The sequence below is a fragment of the Perca fluviatilis genome, chromosome 2 (assembly GCF_010015445.1).
Source record: "Perca fluviatilis chromosome 2, GENO_Pfluv_1.0, whole genome shotgun sequence".
NCBI lineage: Eukaryota > Metazoa > Chordata > Actinopteri > Perciformes > Percidae > Perca > Perca fluviatilis.
The window spans coordinates 3,262,108-3,280,226 of NC_053113.1; the positions used below are offsets into that span (position 1 = coordinate 3,262,108).

The window sequence follows — 18,119 nt, forward strand, 5'->3', positions numbered from 1 at the left end:
ACTATTAAAATTTTTTTAATGGCAGCCAATAATCACACTTGTTGTCCTCCCGGGTCAAAATTGACCCGGTCTGTTTTGGCTACTAATAAAGCATAAACTATGAATTAATTAAGGGGAAGACTGAACTTAAATACACTAAACAGAAAGGATAATGAGACACAGGTGCAGAACATTAGGGTGGGGATGAACAATCACTGACAACAGGAAGTAAACAGACAACACAAGAAACAACATGGAACCTACACAATAAAACAGAAATGTGAACATAACCTGAAACAAAAAACCACACAAGCGTGACACAGGAGCGGAACGTGACAATTACCACTAGTTTTACACTTATTTTTGGAATTTATGGTGAATAAACTTGTGTGTGTGTGTGTGTGTGTACTGTATGTGTGTGTGTGTGTGTGTGTGTGTGTGTGTGGACGCAAGCATGTGCGCTCGTGTGTGTGTTCATCTCCTGAAAATCATAATGATCCATTGCCCAATTTCAGTATGTTGTGTTTGTGTTTCGTGTGTGTGTGTGAATGCATGTGCGCGCACACACATGTAAATGTGCATGTTTGTTGTCCATGTGTGTGTGTTTTTGGGTGCATTTCCATGTGCTGGAAAGCACAATAATGTGATCAATTACATGAGGTAGTTCTCAGCTGCTGTTTGTATGAATGTGTGCGTTTGTGGGGGTGGGGGGGGGGGGTGTAAGTGTGTGCATGTGTGTGGGGGTGTTTGTGTGTCTCCGCATGTGCATTCATGTACGTGTGTGTGTGTTCATCTGCTGTTGAGCGCAAAAGTGCCCCATTGCACCACTGGGTAAAAATTGACCCGGGAAGAACACAAATGCAATAAAATTTAACACCCAAAATTCTATGAAAGCAGTGATCATTAATTGTACTTGCAAAGAACTTAATTGGGAACCACCCATGCTATTTTTGGTTAATTTGGTTGAAAGAAACCCATATTTCTGATAAAGAAACTTTGAAAACGGGTCAAATTTGACCGGAAGACGACACAAGGGTTAAACAAATACAGCTCAGTTATACATTCGGCCCTCTTCCTTCCTTTACAATCGGCCCTCTTCCTTCTAAGCGCTCCACACATATGACGGTGACCCACACATGAACTCTCTTCTAAGCAACACTCCTTCTCAGACCAAATGTAACATTCAAAAGCAGACAGTCAAAACCATGATCTGTTTATAATGCAATACATACCAATACTTTTATAGCAGTAATATAAGTCTAGCTTGTTCTTTGGTTAATATATTTTAAGCAGTAATCTAGTTTTAGCTGTTTTGGGGTTAATACACTCTAAGCAATAATATAGTTTTAGCTGTTTTGGGGTTAATACACTCTAAGCAATAATATAGTTTTAGCTGTTTTGGGGTTAATACACGCTAAGCAATAATATAGTTTTAGCTGTTTTGGGGTTTTCAACTGAACCTCCATTCAACAGTTTAACACAGCCAGGTTTATTACTCCTGGAGCCTTTTCTGTTCACTCACTAGTGGTTTTACCCTATTGTTATCAGCCTGCAACAGGTGCATATTGCTGTTCAGTTATGTACTGTTATTATTTAAAGTTGTGACCATTATTTTTTTTATAATTTCTCATGTGACAATGTTAATGTTATATTGCTGTATGAAGACTACTGTTCATATTGCTGTTAGAAGTTTGACGAATATATTACAGCAGTTGTTGAGATAATTAGAAAAGGCTGATAAAGTTGCCAAAAGTGTTTTAAATGAAGTCAGTTACTATATAAAGTGCTGTACATGTGTGTTTCTACACAAACGCACCTTCAATTATTTAGTTGATTATTTTTTTTTTGTATTCTTTAACGACTATAATTTGGGAGGATTGTACATTTTTAAGAACATTTCCTAATTGTACAATCTTCCCAAATTATAGTCTTAGTTCACTGGACCAGTAACTATCTAGTGATGTAGGCTACTGTACATTCATGTAACAACAGGGAGAGGACACCTCAATGGTTTTTGACCTTATATTTTGCTGGGGGGGAAATAAGTGATGAATATCCTCTGTTACTTTCATGTTTACAGTGTGCATTATATTTATCACTTAATTATCTTCATAGTTTCTAGATTTTAGAGTTCAATTTCTTCTGTGTCTTTCTGTTCTATGTCCATATATATGAGCGAGCAAATCATATAATATGTAGAGAAGGAAACTCGGCCTCTGTATAAAATTAAAACACTTGAGAAAAAGTGTGGCAGATAATAGCGGAGCGACTGAATGATATATCTAAAAATATACAATTATGAACTATTGCTCTTAACTGAAATGATTCAATGAGTCACTTGATTTATATAATTATAATTACATATTTATATTTTAGCCCATGAGAGAGAGAGGCAGAGAAACAGAGTGAAAGAGATATTTATGCATCATATTCTAGCGTTCTTTATGGTAAATTTCCTTGAGTAAACATTATCTTCTGCTCACTTTTAAGGCAAGGAGTACAACTGTTAATTTTTGCAAATAATTAGTAACCTAATCCTTGAATGGTCTGATTATGAGGGTTTCAGTTAGAGCAGTGTTCAGTAAATGTATATTTTTAGGCTGCTTGCACATTCAGTCGGTCCGTGATCGTCTGCCTCGCTTTCTCTCGCTGTTTCATCACATCTGCTGTGTTTCTTATTTACAAATAATGTGTTTCACGTTATCATACCTCATAAGAAGCTGCTGCTCACTCTGTATAAAGTATGAACAATGTTTATTCTCCATTTTAGCATCAGTAAATCTGTTATCGACCTTGTGGTCTGTTTATGCTATCCGAATGATATCAGCCTGACTCGCAGTGGCGGATCTAGAAAATTTTACATGGGGGGGCAAAGGGGTAGCGAGAGATCTTGGTAGGGTGGCAGGGGAAGACGGTACATGGGAACCCCCATACGTAAACTGCTATGCCCTACTACGCCCCGCGACGCCCTGCTATGCCCTAAACTGCTATGCCCTAAACTGCTACAACTATTATTTCTAGTCATAGTTCCATTATCTTTTTTGTTACTATAATTACCATTATTATGAATCATAATTCTCTATATCTGTATATCTGTATCCATCTGTATCTAACCAGCGACCACCAAGACCCTGGATCTGTCTGATGTTTCTGCCCAAAAGGAAGTTTTTCCTCGCCACTGTTGCACCAAATGCTTCCTCTTGGGAGAATTGTTGGGTCTTTGTAACTTAAAGAGTGTGGTCTAGACCTACTCTATCTGTAAAGTGTCTTGAGAAGAGTGAACTGTTGTTGTATATGTAAATATTTACATATCTAACCCTATAACATATACAACAGAATGGAAACTGAAACTGAAAACACGTCATGTCACGACATGTTATGTTACTGTACTGCAATTAATATGTTAGGAGAATATAAACCAACCATATGGTCCAGGGGTAACTGCAGCCTCCTCTTCCTCTATGTCATCTGCCTCCTACTGATCACTCTCTGCCTCTGTCCCTCTCTCTGAACCTGCAGCCTCTTCTTCATCCCTCAAAGTCAATTCTTCCTTTCACTCATTTCTGCATCTCCATCTGTGGTCTTCTCCTGCTCTGACCTGCCTGGTCTCTCCAGTTTACTGTCTTCTCCTTCTTTATTTCCCTCCTTCTCTTCCTCCTGTGCACATCTCAGGATTTTCTTGTCTGGCAATATCCCCACTTTTAGGCTTCAGCTAATATCTCCAGCTACTCTGGCCTGCAAAAGTCAAGATGTGAAAAGCTCTTGTTATTCTTGTATTACATTAGACTGTATGGCCCTGTAATAAGTAGCCTAAAAAACATAACATCAGACGAGACTTATTACATGCACACATCAGTTATGTTTAGACTAGCCTTCTTAATCCCGTTGTATTTGTTGTTTTCCCAGTTTGACAGTAAAGGATGTCACCTGGTTTAATTTGTGCCGCCATACTGCCGTGATATGTGAGAGGAAGTGGATTTTATAATACTCCCTAATCATATACAAATGATCGGTCTCAGCAAGCACTGTGTAGTGTGTTAATGTAACGCCACCGAAACGGCGACCCTCTGTAAACGTTATGAATTCAAACATGCCAGTTTGTGATATTTTGTGTTATGCTCTTCTTGTCTTTACTGAAATCACACTAATCAAACAGCAGAATGCGCTTACAAACCACGAGGGAGCGATTTGACTTTTGGCTAACGTAATGGACGCGCTGTTGTTGATACTGACTCGCCTTTAGCAGACATTACATTTATTACAAATTTAACTTTAGATGAAACGTGTGTTTTAACTTCACCTGGGGAAACTGACTTCACTTTCAGAGGCTCGGGGGGGGGCAGCTCAGTCGCTCCAGTCTTTGCCGGGATGCAGGGCCAGCACACCGCAGCAGACTCGCTGTGTGCGAGCCTGAATGTGCGAATGCTGCTCTGCACATTTGATGCAGGGACGTAGCTAAGTATTTGAGGGGCAGGGGACTAAGATTACATCTACAATTATTATTTATTATGAATTAATATAAATTAATTGTTTGTTTCAATGTTTTAAGAAGCCTGTGCACATAGTGGCAGTTTGTTTTTACACGCAAAGTTTTTTGAACACCAAAGTTAGGGGGGCAGCTGGGGGGGCAAGGCCCTACAGTGGGGGGTCAGCTGCCCCCCTTGCCCCCCTGTAGATCCGCTCCTGCTGACTCGACCTAGTCTCTCCTCCTTAGCCTGACTCCACCTTTGTGAAACGCACCAAGCCAGGCTGCACAGATTAGACTAGGTCAAGCCTGGCTTCATCAATTATCCTGGATTTTTATAAATTCTACTTGTGTGTGCTACCCCCCTGAACACTGACCTGAACATGGCTGCTATCAGAGTCCCAGTCTGCTGCTGGTCTTCTGGGGACCTTGTTGCTCCGCTGCTCCTGGTTCTGGTTGTCCTCCTCCATTCCTCTCTTGTCCTGAAATCCAGCAGATGTCCACTGGGGCTGCTGGACTCACTCTGGATTCTGTTCAGTACAAATCAAAGCACGCAGAGATATCCAGGAGCTGCTGTCTCCTCTCCTTTTCCTCACATCCAGTTCATAAGATCAAATATCTGGGTGTATGGCTAGATACTGAACTCTCATTAAAATTACACATTGGGCAAGTGTTACATAAAGCAAACTTTGGAATCAATGTTTTACATCGAGCTCGGAATTGCTTTACGCGCAGTGTTCGTATAAAACTTGCCTCTCAACTTATACTTCCAAGGATTGACTATTGTGATGTTGTATATCAAAATGCATTTAGCTCAGACCTTGTTCCACTTAACACAATATATAATAGACTGCAGATTTGTCCTTGCATGTCCTTATCTCACTCATCACTGTATAATGTATAATGCACTTAATTGGTCATCTCTAAGTAGTAGAATACACACTCACTGGCTCCAACTTATATTTAAATGTATTTATTTCAATTATCCTCCTTATTTAAAACAGTATCTTGTACCTTATACATCAAACAATGAAGTTTATCACTCTACTCAACTCTACTTCTCTGTCCCGCAAGTTAAAAAAACAATTTGCAAAAGAGCTTTTAATTTTAAGGCTTCAGCAGATTGGAATAATCTATCTGTGGAAATAAGACCAATTTCTTTACTTGGTTTGTTTAAACATGCCCTGTCTGCTCACTTTAAGATAAACTGCCTCTGTTATTAAAGATGCATGTTATTTTTATATCTACTGTTTATACCTAATGTTTGTATTTGACTGTAGTTAGATATTCACTCCTACTCTACTGTTTACTTATTTACTTACTATTGGCCTTTTTGGCCTTTTGGTGGTTCTAATGTATTGATGAACATATGCAGGTGATTATGGTGTTTCTTTTGTTTTTTTTTGTTTTGTTTAGATTTTTCACTTCTATGCTGTTATGTAATTATTGTGTTATATGTTGGGACCCCCTCGAAAACGAGATGATACAGTTCAAAAGGTTTATCCTAATAAACAAATTTGAACACATCCCCAACTCACGGGCTCTTGTTCCCCCTTGTATGAAAAGCACTGCCCGAGGGGATCTTTACAACCAATGATTTTTACTTAAGCACTCACGGTCAAGGCCGCTCATCCCAGGGTCACCGAAGGTCCCTTCCTTCCAAAGGACGCCCGCTAGCCTTCCTTGGTCGCCGATCTGAGAGAGGTCAGGTGCTCAGGGGCTCTGACCAGCCGAGCTGGTAGGAAAATGCACTCCCACTAGGAGATAACAGGAGTTCTGACTGTCTAAATGGGTCCCCGCCGGGCCGCAACTCGCCACGGGTGGTTAAAGAGGAGTCTGAGCTGTCCCCGTGAGGTGTACCCCCCGTGAGGGGTATCCCCCGTGGGGGTAAGGAGCCTGTTCTAAAGAATCCCAAAGAAACACAAAACTCGTGAGGTTTTTGACCTCCTGGCTCAGCACGAGCTCAGGTAGTTTTATTTATGTAAAGAAAGGAAAGGCTATATTAAGGCAAAGTACTAATGCACTAGGGTCAGAACCGAGTTGGTTCGCTGAGTATCCCTCTGGCTGTTGGAGGTACTAAGTCCTAAGTCCCGATGCCCAAAAGCACAGGGTAACCTAGGCTTATTTTAAATGCTATGAGTATCCCTCTGGCTGTTGGAGGTAAATCCTTGCGCCTAGAGCACAAGGTAACTCATCTCTCTTTTCTGCTTGCAAAGCTTCTCTATTTAAGCACAAGTTGGCTCACTCCCCCAGATGCAGCAGGGTCTGTTCGCCATAACTTCATGTCCTTATAAGGTAATGCAGGAAACGCTTACAGGAAACTCACATATATCATACAAGGCATGCAGTTAAAAGTCTAACGGTCATGGTTGACCTACTTATGAAGTTCCTCTTTTGTTAGCACTCTACACAAACTGTCAGTACTTTTACACAGGCCAAATGCAACAGTCAAAGCATGCTATCCGTCTCGTATAATGTAATACAGAGAGAAAGAGGGAGAGAGAGAGAGAGAGAGAGGGAGAAAAATATATATATATATATATATACGTTCAACACCACACACACGGTGTACAACACTTAAACTTATTCCACCAACTCTGCTCCGGTCACATCTACACATCTACCCATCTAGCTGCTGCTTCCTCTCTGCACGGTCATGATTGACCTACTTTTGAACTTCCTCTTATCTTAGCACTCCACACAAACTGTCAGTACTTTATCACTGGCCAAATACATCAGTCAAAGCATGCTATCTGTCTCGTATGATCCAATACAGAGAGAGAGAGAAAGAGGGAAAAGAGAGACAGAAGGAGAGAGAGAGAGAAAGAGAGAGGGAGAGAGAGGGAGCGAGAAAGAGATAAAGAGAGAGGGAGAGAGAGAGGGAGAGAGAGGGAGCGAGAAAGAGAGAGACAGGGAGAGAGAGAGAGACAGAGGGAGAGAGAGAGAAAAAGGGAGAGAAAGAGAGAGACAGGGAGAGAGAGAGAGAGAGAGAGAGAGACAGAGGGAGAGAGAGAGACAGAGAGAGATTGAGGGAGACAGAGAGAGAGAGAGCGAGAGAGAGAAACAGGGAGAGAGAAAGAGGGAGAGAGAGACAGACAGAGTGAGAGAGAGACAGGGAGAGAGAGACAGAGGGGGAGAGAGAGAGAAACGGAGAGAGATAGAGGGAGACAGAGAGAGAGAGAGAGAACAGACAGACAGACAGAGAGAGAAACAGGGAGGGAGAGAGACAGAGGGAGAGAGAGGGAGCGAGAGAAAGAGGGAGAGAGAGAGAGAACAGAGAGAGAGAGAGAGACGGAGACAGAGACAGAGAGAGAGAGAGGGAGAGAAAGAGAGAGACAAAGAGAGACAGAGAGAGAGAGGGAGAGAGAGAGAGAAACAATCATTCCTGTGGCTAAGTGTAAGATTCCCAAGGTCTTAAATGATTTTCGACCTCCAGCTCTCACCTCATTGGTGATGAAGACTTTGTAGCCCTCACCTCATTGGTGATGAAGACTTTGTAGCCCTCACCTCATTGGTGATGAAGACTTTTGAGAAGTTGGTTAAGCAGGAGTTCCTGAAGCAGGTGGAGGAACAGTTAGACCCTCTCCAGTTTGCTTACAGGGCTAGCAGAGGTGTGGAGGATGCAATACTTACATTGTTAAATTCCCTTTATCAACATCTGGAATCCTCAAAGACTCATGCCAGGCTCCTTTTCATCGACTTCTCTTCAGCATTCAATACCATTCAGTCTATTTTCTACTTGAACCTTAACTTAATTGGCTGGATACTGGATTTTCTGTTGAATAGGTCGCAGTGTGTTAGGGTTAATGGTGTCTTATCCTCAAAAGTCCTTACTTCCACAGGCTCTCCTCAGGGCTGTGTTCTTTCACCATTTTTATTTTACACACAATTGACTGTAGGAGTAAGTATGAGAATAGGCACTGTGTGACATTTGCAGATGACAGTGTTATAGTGAGCCTTTTGAACAGTGATGAGGCAGGGCATGGCCCTGTAATTGATGATTTCACTGCATGGTGTGAAAACTTCTATCTGTCTATCACCGTTTCTAAGACAAAGGATATGATTATTGATTTCCGTGGATCACAGCACAATGTTTCACAAACTGTTATCCAGAACATGTATGTTGAGACAGTAGATGAATGCAAATATTTAGGAACCATCATTGACAGCAAATTATCTTTTGAGCAACACAGATGCAGCCTGTAAAAAGGCCCAACAGACTTTTCTTCTTGAGGAAGATGAAATCATTCAGCGTGTGCACGACTCTGATGACTTTGTTCTACCACTGTTTTATTGAATTAATTATTGACATTTCGTATTGTGGTGTGTGGTCTTCCAATGACCAATAAGCGTAAGCTAATGTAACGCTAGTTATTGTTAGCATTAACTATTAACTTGTCGTTATTAAATATATCTACTTTCGGGCCTTGGGTAGATTAAGAGCACGGAGACAGCTTTGACTGTATAACTTGGTTCACTTTAATGACACTCTTCAAGTGTAGGACAACTCAAGACTCATAAAAAAACGTGCTTCATCCTCTCAACATCATATCCCTCCACCAACATAACTGTTACTGAATTACAGGCAGGGTATAACATGTTAGATAGCTCCCTTTTTAACTCAAGGAACAGAATACACTATGAAGCTACAATTAATGGAAATATGTGACTTTTTTCAGTAACCCTAAAAAGGTCATCTGTTAACTAAATAGTCACAAAATAAATCTCATCTTACACTAACAAAGCTGGTAAATGTAGCGTCTCAGGTGGTTGGGGTACAGTTATCACAGCTGCAACATATATATGATAATTTGGGCTGCCTATGTTAAGAACTAGACATGCCAGGGATTCTTATATTCCTGTGGCTATTAGGAACCTGAATTCACTTGAGTGACATCTTTTGAATTTTTTATACAGTAAATGTTGATTTATGAATTTATTCCCATCATTGTTCATTATGACATATTGACCTGTGTACTGCCCAATTGGATTCTGTCATTTGGTTTTGGGGAAAGGAGTGTCTCTATTGAAGGTGTTGATGTGTGTCCTGTGTTGTGTTTATAATGTTGCTGACATGTGTATGTGTTTTTTTTTTAGATATCCTTCTGCTCATCATATTTCCTTTTCTAAGGATAAATAAAGTGGAACTTGAACTTGAAAGAGAGAGAGAGACAGAGAGAGATTTTTTTGATTTTTAAAACATCTTTATTTTCAATAAAAAAAAATTTTTTTACCCAGAACACCATGGTTTTTCAAATGCACAAAAAAGAAAGAAAAAAAATATTAAATATATTAAATATATGATCTAATACATTTTAAGCAGTAATATAGTTTTAGCTGTTTTGGGGGTTTTCAACTGAACCTCCATTCAACACCACACACACTGTGTACAACACTTAAACTTATTCCACCAACTCTGCTCTGGTCACATCTACACATCTAGCTGCTGCTTCCTCTCTGCACGGTCATGGATGACCTGCACCTTGAACTTCCTCTTATCTTGGCTCTACACAAACTGTCAGTTTGTTTTCACTGTAGAAATCTCCAAATATCATAATGATTTGCCAATGCAAGAGAGTACCGGCACCTTTTTTCCCACTTCCCACTGTTTCAAGGCAAGGCAACTTTATTTTGTATAGCACATTTCAGCAACAGGGCAATTCAAAATTTGCTTTACATAAAAACTGATTAAAAGCTTAAAACAGATAAAATCTGAGAATAAAGTTACAGGGGCATTATCACGAATTAAACATTAAAGAGCAATTAAAACAGTTAAAGCATATAAAGCAGATACAATAGGAATTTCTCGTTATATGCTTATATACATTTCATGGTTTCAACAGTACAACTTCAGTTAAGGGTGAGGTCTTTCCCCAAGACATAAATGTCTTCTTGCAATTTGTTTAAACTGCCAGCTAATTCTGTGTCCATGTTTAATATAAAAAAGGAAAATCCAAAAATTCCCTGACAGTGGCAAGGGCAAGGGGGTGGTGCCCAATTTGCCCTTCAGGACAGAGGCTGGACTTGGGCCCCAGTTGCCGTTGGGCTCTGATGGCCAGTAGGGGGTGCCACAGCAGATGCTCCAGTGGGCCAGAGTTTGACTTGTGTCTTATGTTTGGGTAAATGCATAGTTCTGAATTAGGCTCAGCCAACGACTGCCTGGGCCAGATTCTTTAGAAGGGCTTGTTTAGTATGTCTGACTGATTGTTGTTGTAGCCAGAAAGAACTCAGGAAGCTTCGAGCCATATGACCTTTCCCCCATGGCAGTACCAGTGGCTCTCTTTAACCAGCCTTGGGTGCTTCACCATGGAGCGCTTGGGCGGGGGTGCTAAGTAGCAGCTATTGTTATGCCCAATCAAAAGTACTGGACCATGACAAGTGATAACCGTCCGGGGAGGTTGCATCGGACAGCAAATAGGCGGTGCTCATTGCTTCTCGGCCTTTTGGCTAAGATCAAGTGTAGTATCTGTTCTTATCAGTTTAATATCTGATATGTCCTCTATCAGGGGACAACATATTAAATGGATTTTTGCCGATGGGAGTAGAAAGGGGCCTTGTCCCGTCGGCTCCACGCATTGACCCGTTATTGCAGCGCCGGCCGGGAACGGTGCACCTTTCTTCTGTCTTGTGTAAAACCAAATAACAATGCGCACCGAGCGCGCCCCGTGGTTGTGCTTGATACTGGACCACAGCGACATGCGTCGCAGTGGTTTGCAGACTTCATGGCCGGGGTTGTCACAAGAACCGTCGTTTTGACTGAATGGTTTGACAGAGGGAACAGCCTGGCGTAGGAGACGAGGGCGTCCTTGTGCACCAGCGAGGGCACTCTGCTTACTACTGCCCCCTTTGTCTCTCTCCCTCGTGGGATACTACGATGGTCAAAACGTATCCCACGTCGTTGCCGAGCAGCCACCTGAACGTCTGACCCCTGCACCTGCCGATGATTGGTGGGGTCGCCTCGCTTCTCTGCAACCCTATCCCTCGCCTCAGAGCGCACCAGTTCGGGGCAGTGGCAGGGACCCCCTTTTGGCGGGTGAATGCCAATGCTCCTCAGAAGGCCACCGCAGTGGGTCTTTAGTGCAGAGATTCATGTCTTTAACAGCTTGGGGCAACACGTGCAGATCAAAATGTGGTAACGCTTTACGCAATTTCCGTGTCATCCTTTCCGCAGGGGCCATGCTAATCTTCTCTGTATCGTCTAATTTTGTCATATGTGCTGCCTGAGCAAGCACATTAGACCCTCAGGTGCTGCCTACAATTTAAACCCCTTGTTGTCATACTGACACCTTCACAGCGGTGCAGGCTGGAGGTCCAAATTCTGTAGAAGTAAGTACTCTCCAATGTCACAATAGCAAGGGGTGAGGTCTTTCCCCCCAAGACATAAATGTCTTCTTGCAATTTGTTTAAACTGCCAGCTAATTCTGTGTCCATGTTTAATATAAAAAAGGAAAATCCAAAAATTCCCCGACAGTGGCATGGGAGGGTGGTGCCCAATTTGCCCTTCAGGACAGAGGCTGGACTTGGGCCCCAGTTGCCGTTGGGCTCTGATGGCCAGTAGGGGGTGCCACAGCAGATGCTCCAGTGGGCCAGAGTTTGACTTGTGTCTTATGTTTGGGTAAATGCATAGTTTCTGAATTAGGCTCAGCCAACGACTGCCTGGGCCAGATTCTTTAGAAGGGCTTGTTTAGTATGTCTGACTGATTGTTGTTGTAGCCAGAAAGAACTCAGGAAGCTTCGAGCCATATGACCTTTCCCCCCATGGCAGTACCAGTGGCTCTCTTTTAACCAGCCTTGGGTGCTTCACCATGGAGCGCTTGCGGGGGGGTGCTAAGTAGCAGCTATTGTTATGCCCAATCAAAAGTACTGGACCATGACAAGTGATAACCGTCCGGGAGGTTGCATCGGACAGCAAATAGGCGGTGCTCATCGCTTCGGGCCTTTTGGCTAAGATCAAGTGTAGTATCTGTTCTTATCAGTTTAATGTCTGATATGTCCTCTATCAGGGGACAACATATTAAATGGATTTTTGCCGATGGGAGTAGAAAAAGGGGGCTTGCTCCGTGCGCTCCACGCATTGACCCGGTATTGCAGCGCGGGCCGGAACGGTGCACCTTTCTTCTGTCTTGCGTAAAACCAAATAACAATGCGCACCGAGGCCCGTCCCCGTGGTTGTGCTTGATACTGGACCAAGCGCGCATCGCGTCGCAGTGGCTTGCAGACTTCATGGCCGGGGGTTGTCACAAGAACCGCTCGTTTTGACTGAATGGTTTGACAGAGGGAACAGCCGTGCGGAGAACGAGGGCGTCCTTGTGCACCATGAGGGCACTCTGCTTACTACTGCCCCTTTGTCTCTCCTCTCGCGGGATACTACGATGGTCAAAACGTATCCCACGTCGTTGCCGAAGCAGCCACCTGAACGTCTGAACCCTGCACCTGCCGATGATTGGTGGGGTCGCCGCGCTTCTCTGCAACCCTATCCCCGCCCCCAGAGCGCACATCAGTTCGGGCAGTGGCAGGGACCCCCTTTTGGCGGGTGAATGCCAATGCTCCTCAGAAGGCCCCCGCGAGTGGGTCTTTAGTGCAGAGATTCATGTCTTTAACAGCTTGGGGCAACACGTGCCAGATCAAAATGTGGTAACGCTTCACGAATTTGCGCTGTCATCCTTTCGCAGGGGCTATGCTAATCTTCTCTGTATCGTTCCAATTTTGTCATATGTGCTGCCTGAGCAAGCACATTAGACCCTCAGGTGCCCGCCTACAATTTAAACCCCTTGTTGTCATACTGACACCTTCACAGCGTGTGCAGGCTGGAGGTCCAAATTCTGTAGAAGTAAGTACTCTCCAATGTCACAATAGCAAGGGGTGAGGTCTTTCCCCAAGACAAACATAAATGTCTTCTTGCAATTTGTTTAAACTGCCAGCTAATTCTGTGTCCATGTTTAATATAAAAAGGAAAATCCAAAAATTCCCTTGACAGTGGCATGGGAGGTGGTGCCCAATTTGCCCTTCAGGACAGAGGCTGGACTTGGGCCCCAGTTGCCGCTTGGCCTCTGATGGCCAGTAGGGGGTGCCACAGCAGATGCTCCAGTGGGCCAGAGTTTGACTTGTGTCTTATGTTTGGGTAAATGCATAGTTCTGAATTAGGCTCAGCCAACGACTGCCTGGGCCAGATTCTTTAGAAGGGCTTCTTTAGTATGTCTGACTGATTGTTGTTGTAGCCAGAAAGAACTCAGGAAGCTTCGAGCCATATGACCTTTCCCCCATGGCAGTACCAGTGGCTCTCTTTAACCAGCCTTGGGTGCTTCACCATGGAGCGTTGGGTGGGGGTGCTAAGTAGCAGCTATTGTTATGCCCAATCAAAAGTACTGCGACCATGACAAGTGATAACCGCCGGGGAGGTTGCATCGGACAGCAAATAGGCGGTGCTCATCGCTTCGGGCCTTTTGGCTAAGATCAAGTGTAGTATCTGTTCTTATCAGTTTAATGTCTGATATGTCCTCTATCAGGGGACAACATATTAAATGGATTTTTGCCGATGGGAGTAGAAAAAGGGGGCTTGCTCCGTTCGGCTCCACGCATCGCATCGGTATTGCAGCGCGGCCGGGAACGGTGCACCTTTCTTCTGTCTTGCGTGAAAAACCAAATAACAATGCGCACCGAAGCTGCCCCGTGGTTGTGCTTGATACTGGACCACACGCGCCGAAGCAGTGGCTTTGCAGACTTCATGGCCGGGGGTTGTCACAAGAACCGCTCGTTTTGACTGAATGGTTTGACAGAGGGAACAGCCGCGTGCGTAGGAGACGAGGGCGGCCCTTTGTGCACCATGAGGGCACTCTGCTTACTACTGCCCCCTTTGTCTCTCTCCTCGTGGGATACTACGATGGCTCCAACGTATCCCACGTTGTTGCCGAAGCAGCCACCTGAACGTCTGACCCCTGCACCTGCCGATGATTGGTGGGGTCGCCTCGCTTCTCTGCAACCCTATCCCTCGCCTCAGAACGCACCAGTTCGGGGCAGTGGCAGGGACCCCCTTTGGCGGGTGAATGCCAATGCTCCTCAGAAGGCCCCCCGCAGTGGGTCTTTAGTGCAGAGATTCATGTCTTTAACAGCTTGGGGCAACACGTCAGATCAAAATGTGGTAACGCTTCACGAATTATGCCTGTCATCCTTTCGCGCAGGGGCCATGCTAATCTTCTCTGTATCGTTCCATTTTTGTCATATGTGCTGCCTGAGCAAGCACATTAGACCCTCAGGTGCTGCCTACAATTTAAACCCCTTGTTGTCATACTGACACCTTCACAGCGGTGCAGGCTGGAGGTCCAAATTCTGTAGAAGTAAGTACTCTCCAATGTCACAATAGCAAGGGGTGAGGTCTTTCCCCAAGACATAAATGTTTTTTGCAATTTGTTTAAACTGCCAGCTAATTCTGTGTCCATGTTTAATATAAAAAGGAAAATCCAAAAATTCCCTGACAGTGGCAAGGGAGGGGTGGTGCCCAATTTGCCCTTCAGGACAGAGGCTGGACTTGGGCCCCAGTTGCCGTTGGGCTCTGATGGCCAGTAGGGGGTGCCACAGCAGATGCTCCAGTGGGCCAGAGTTTGACTTGTGTCTTATGTTTGGGTAAATGCATAGTTCTGAATTAGGCTCAGCCAACGACTGCCTGGGCCAGATTCTTTAGAAGGGCTTGTTTAGTATGTCTGACTGATTGTTGTTGTAGCCAGAAAGAACTCAGGAAGCTTCGAGCCATATGACCTTTCCCCCATGGCAGTACCAGTGGCTCTCTTTAACCAGCCTTGGGTGCTTCACCATGGAGCGCTTGGGCGGGGGTGCTAAGTAGCAGCTATTGTTATGCCCAATCAAAAGTACTGGACCATGACAAGTGATAACCGTCCGGGGAGGTTGCATCGGACAGCAAATAGGCGGTGCTCATCGCTTCTCGGCCTTTTGGCTAAGATCAAGTGTAGTATCTGTTCTTATCAGTTTAATGTCTGATATGTCCTCTATCAGGGGACAACATATTAAATGGATTTTTGCCGATGGGAGTAGAAAAAGGGGCTTGCTCCGTTCGCTCCACGCATTGACCCGGTATTGCAGCGCGGCCGGGAACGGTGCACCTTTCTTCTGTCTTGCGTAAAACCAAATAACAATGCGCACCGAGCTGCCCCGTGGTTGTGCTTGATACTGGACCGCATTACGCGTCGCAGTGGCGTGCACACTTCATGGCCGGGGGTGTCACAAGAACCGCTCGTTTTGACTGAATGGTTTGACAGAGGGAACAGCCTGGCGTAGGAGACGAGGGCGTCCTTGTGCACCATGAGGGCACTCTGCTTACTACTGCCCCCTTTGTCTCTCTCCCCTCGTGGGATACTACGATGGTCAAAACGTATCCCACGTCGTTGCCGAAAGCAGCCACCTGAACGTCTGACCCCTGCACCTGCCGATGATTGGTGGGGGCCGGCTTCTCTGCAACCCTATCCCTCGCCCAGAGCGCAACTCAGTTCGGGCCAGTGGCAGGGACCCCCTTTGGCGGGTGAATGCCAATGCTCCTCGGAAGGCCACCGCAGTGGGTCTTTAGTGCAGAGATTCATGTCTTTAACAGCTTGGGGCAACACGGCAGATCAAAATGTGGTAACGCGTACCGAATTTGCGTGTCATCCTTTCCGCAGGGGCCATGCTAATCTTCTCTGTATCGTTCCAATTTTGTCATATGTGCTGCCTGAGCAAGCACATTAGACCCTCAGGTGCTGCCTACAATTTAAACCCCTTGTTGTCATACTGACACCTTCACAGCGGTGCAGGCTGGAGGTCCAAATTCTGTAGAAGTAAGTACTCTCCAATGTCACAATAGCAAGGGGTGAGGTCTTTCCCCAAGACATAAAATGTCTTCTTGCAATTTGTTTAAACTGCCAGCTAATTCTGTGTCCATGTTTAATATAAAAAAGGAAAATCCAAAATTCCCCGGATAGTGGCAGTGGCAAAGGGGGTGGTGCCCAATTTGCCCTTCAGGACAGAGGCTGGACTTGGGCCCCAGTTGCCGTGGCGCTCTGATGGCCAGTAGGGGGGCCAAAGCAGATGCTCCAGTGGGCCAGAGTTTGACTTGTGTCTTATGTTTGGGTAAATGCATAGTTCTGAATTAGGCTCAGCCAACGACTGCCTGGGCCAGATTCTTTAGAAGGGCTTGTTTAGTATGTCTGACTGATTGTTGTTGTAGCCAGAAAGAACTCAGGAAGCTTCGAGCCATATGACCTTTCCCCCATGGCAGTACCAGTGGCTCTCTTTAACCAGCCTTGGGTGCTTCACCATGGAGCCGTTGGGGTGCTAAAGCGAAGTAGCAGCTATTGTTATGCCCAATCAAAAGTACTGGACCATGACAAGTGATAACCGTCCGGGGAGGTTGCATCGGACAGCAAATAGGCGGTGCTCATCGCTTCCGGGCCTTTTGGCTAAGATCAAGTGTAGTATCTGTTCTTATCAGTTTAATGTCTGATATGTCCTCTATCAGGGGACAACATATTAAATGGATTTTTGCCGATTGGAGTAGAAAAAGGGGGCTTGCTCCGTCTTCCCACCGAATCATTGACCGGTAGCTTGCCGGGAACGGTGCACCTTTCTTCTGTCTTGTGTAAAACAAATAACAATGCGCACCGAGCTGCCCCGTGGTTGTGCTTGATACTGGACCAAGCGCCGCCCAGCTGGCTTGCAGTAGACTTCATGGCCGGGGTTGTCACAAGAACCCGCCTTTTGACTGAATGGTTTGACAGAGGGAACAGCCTGGCGTAGGAGACGAGGGCGCTCCGCAAATGTGCACCATGAACTTGTTGCTACCCCCCCTTTGTCTCTCCCGTGGGATACTACGATGGTCAAAACGTATCCTACCGTCGTTAATGTCGTAAACAACCTGAACGTCTGACCCTCGCACTGCTGCCGATGATTGGTGTGGGGGGTTCCCGGGCCCCCTTTTGCGTGTGAATGCCAATGCTCCTCAGAAGGCCAACGCAGTGGGTCTTTAGTGCAGAGATTCATGTCTTTAACAGCTTGGGGGAACAACGTGCGCAGATCAAAATGTGGTAACGCTTCACGAATTTGCGTGGTCATCCTTTCGCAGGGGGGCCATGCTAATCTTCTCTGTATCGTTCCAATTTTGTCATATGTGCTGCCTGAGCAAGCACATTAGACCCTCAGGTGCTGCCTACAATTTAAAACCCTTTTGTTGTCATACTGACACCTTCACAGCGGTGCAGGCTGGAGGTCCAAATTCTGTAGAAGTAAGTACTCTCCAATGTCACAATAGCAAGGGGTGAGGTCTTTTCCCCCAAGACATAAATGTCTTCTTGCAAATTTGTTTAAACTGCCAGCTAATTCTGTGTCCATGTTTAATATAAAAAGGAAAATCCAAAAATTCCCTTGACAGTGGCCATGGGGTGGTGCCCAATTTGCCCTTCAGGACAGAGGCTGGACTTGGGCCCCAGTTGCCGTCCGCTCTGATGGCCAGTAGGGGTGCCACAGCAGATGCTCCAGTGGGCCAGAGTTTGACTTGTGTCTTATGTTTGGGTAAAATGCATAGTTCTGAATTAGGCTCAGCCAACGACTGCCTGGGCCAGATTCTTTAGAAGGGCTTGTTTAGTATGTCTGACTGATTGTTGTTGTGGCCAGAAAGAACTCAGGAAGCTTCGAG

General features: G+C 44.9%; 10 non-coding genes across 10 annotated transcripts; 5 read left to right on the top strand and 5 right to left on the bottom strand.

The window, feature by feature from the left end:
* Positions 1-10,871: 10,871 nt before the first annotated feature.
* On the top strand, positions 10,872-11,062 carry LOC120554600. The gene has a single exon (XR_005638531.1). It is a non-coding gene; the product is annotated as a U2 spliceosomal RNA (small nuclear RNA).
* Positions 11,063-11,568: 506 nt separating this feature from the next.
* Positions 11,569-11,676, bottom strand: LOC120554376. The gene has a single exon (XR_005638387.1). It is a non-coding gene; the product is annotated as a U6 spliceosomal RNA (small nuclear RNA).
* A 693-nt stretch (positions 11,677-12,369) lies between these two features.
* On the top strand, positions 12,370-12,560 carry LOC120554633. Its single transcript, XR_005638540.1, has one exon. It is a non-coding gene; the product is annotated as a U2 spliceosomal RNA (small nuclear RNA).
* A 510-nt stretch (positions 12,561-13,070) lies between these two features.
* Positions 13,071-13,178, bottom strand: LOC120554353. The gene has a single exon (XR_005638377.1). It is a non-coding gene; the product is annotated as a U6 spliceosomal RNA (small nuclear RNA).
* A 694-nt stretch (positions 13,179-13,872) lies between these two features.
* On the top strand, positions 13,873-14,064 carry LOC120554604. Its single transcript, XR_005638533.1, has one exon. It is a non-coding gene; the product is annotated as a U2 spliceosomal RNA (small nuclear RNA).
* Positions 14,065-14,574: 510 nt separating this feature from the next.
* LOC120554360 lies at positions 14,575-14,684 on the bottom strand. The gene has a single exon (XR_005638380.1). It is a non-coding gene; the product is annotated as a U6 spliceosomal RNA (small nuclear RNA).
* Positions 14,685-15,372: 688 nt separating this feature from the next.
* On the top strand, positions 15,373-15,563 carry LOC120554596. Its single transcript, XR_005638529.1, has one exon. It is a non-coding gene; the product is annotated as a U2 spliceosomal RNA (small nuclear RNA).
* Positions 15,564-16,064: 501 nt separating this feature from the next.
* On the bottom strand, positions 16,065-16,172 carry LOC120554359. The gene has a single exon (XR_005638379.1). It is a non-coding gene; the product is annotated as a U6 spliceosomal RNA (small nuclear RNA).
* A 695-nt stretch (positions 16,173-16,867) lies between these two features.
* Positions 16,868-17,055, top strand: LOC120554647. Its single transcript, XR_005638543.1, has one exon. It is a non-coding gene; the product is annotated as a U2 spliceosomal RNA (small nuclear RNA).
* A 448-nt stretch (positions 17,056-17,503) lies between these two features.
* On the bottom strand, positions 17,504-17,613 carry LOC120554366. The gene has a single exon (XR_005638383.1). It is a non-coding gene; the product is annotated as a U6 spliceosomal RNA (small nuclear RNA).
* Between the last annotated feature and the right edge of the window lie 506 nt (positions 17,614-18,119).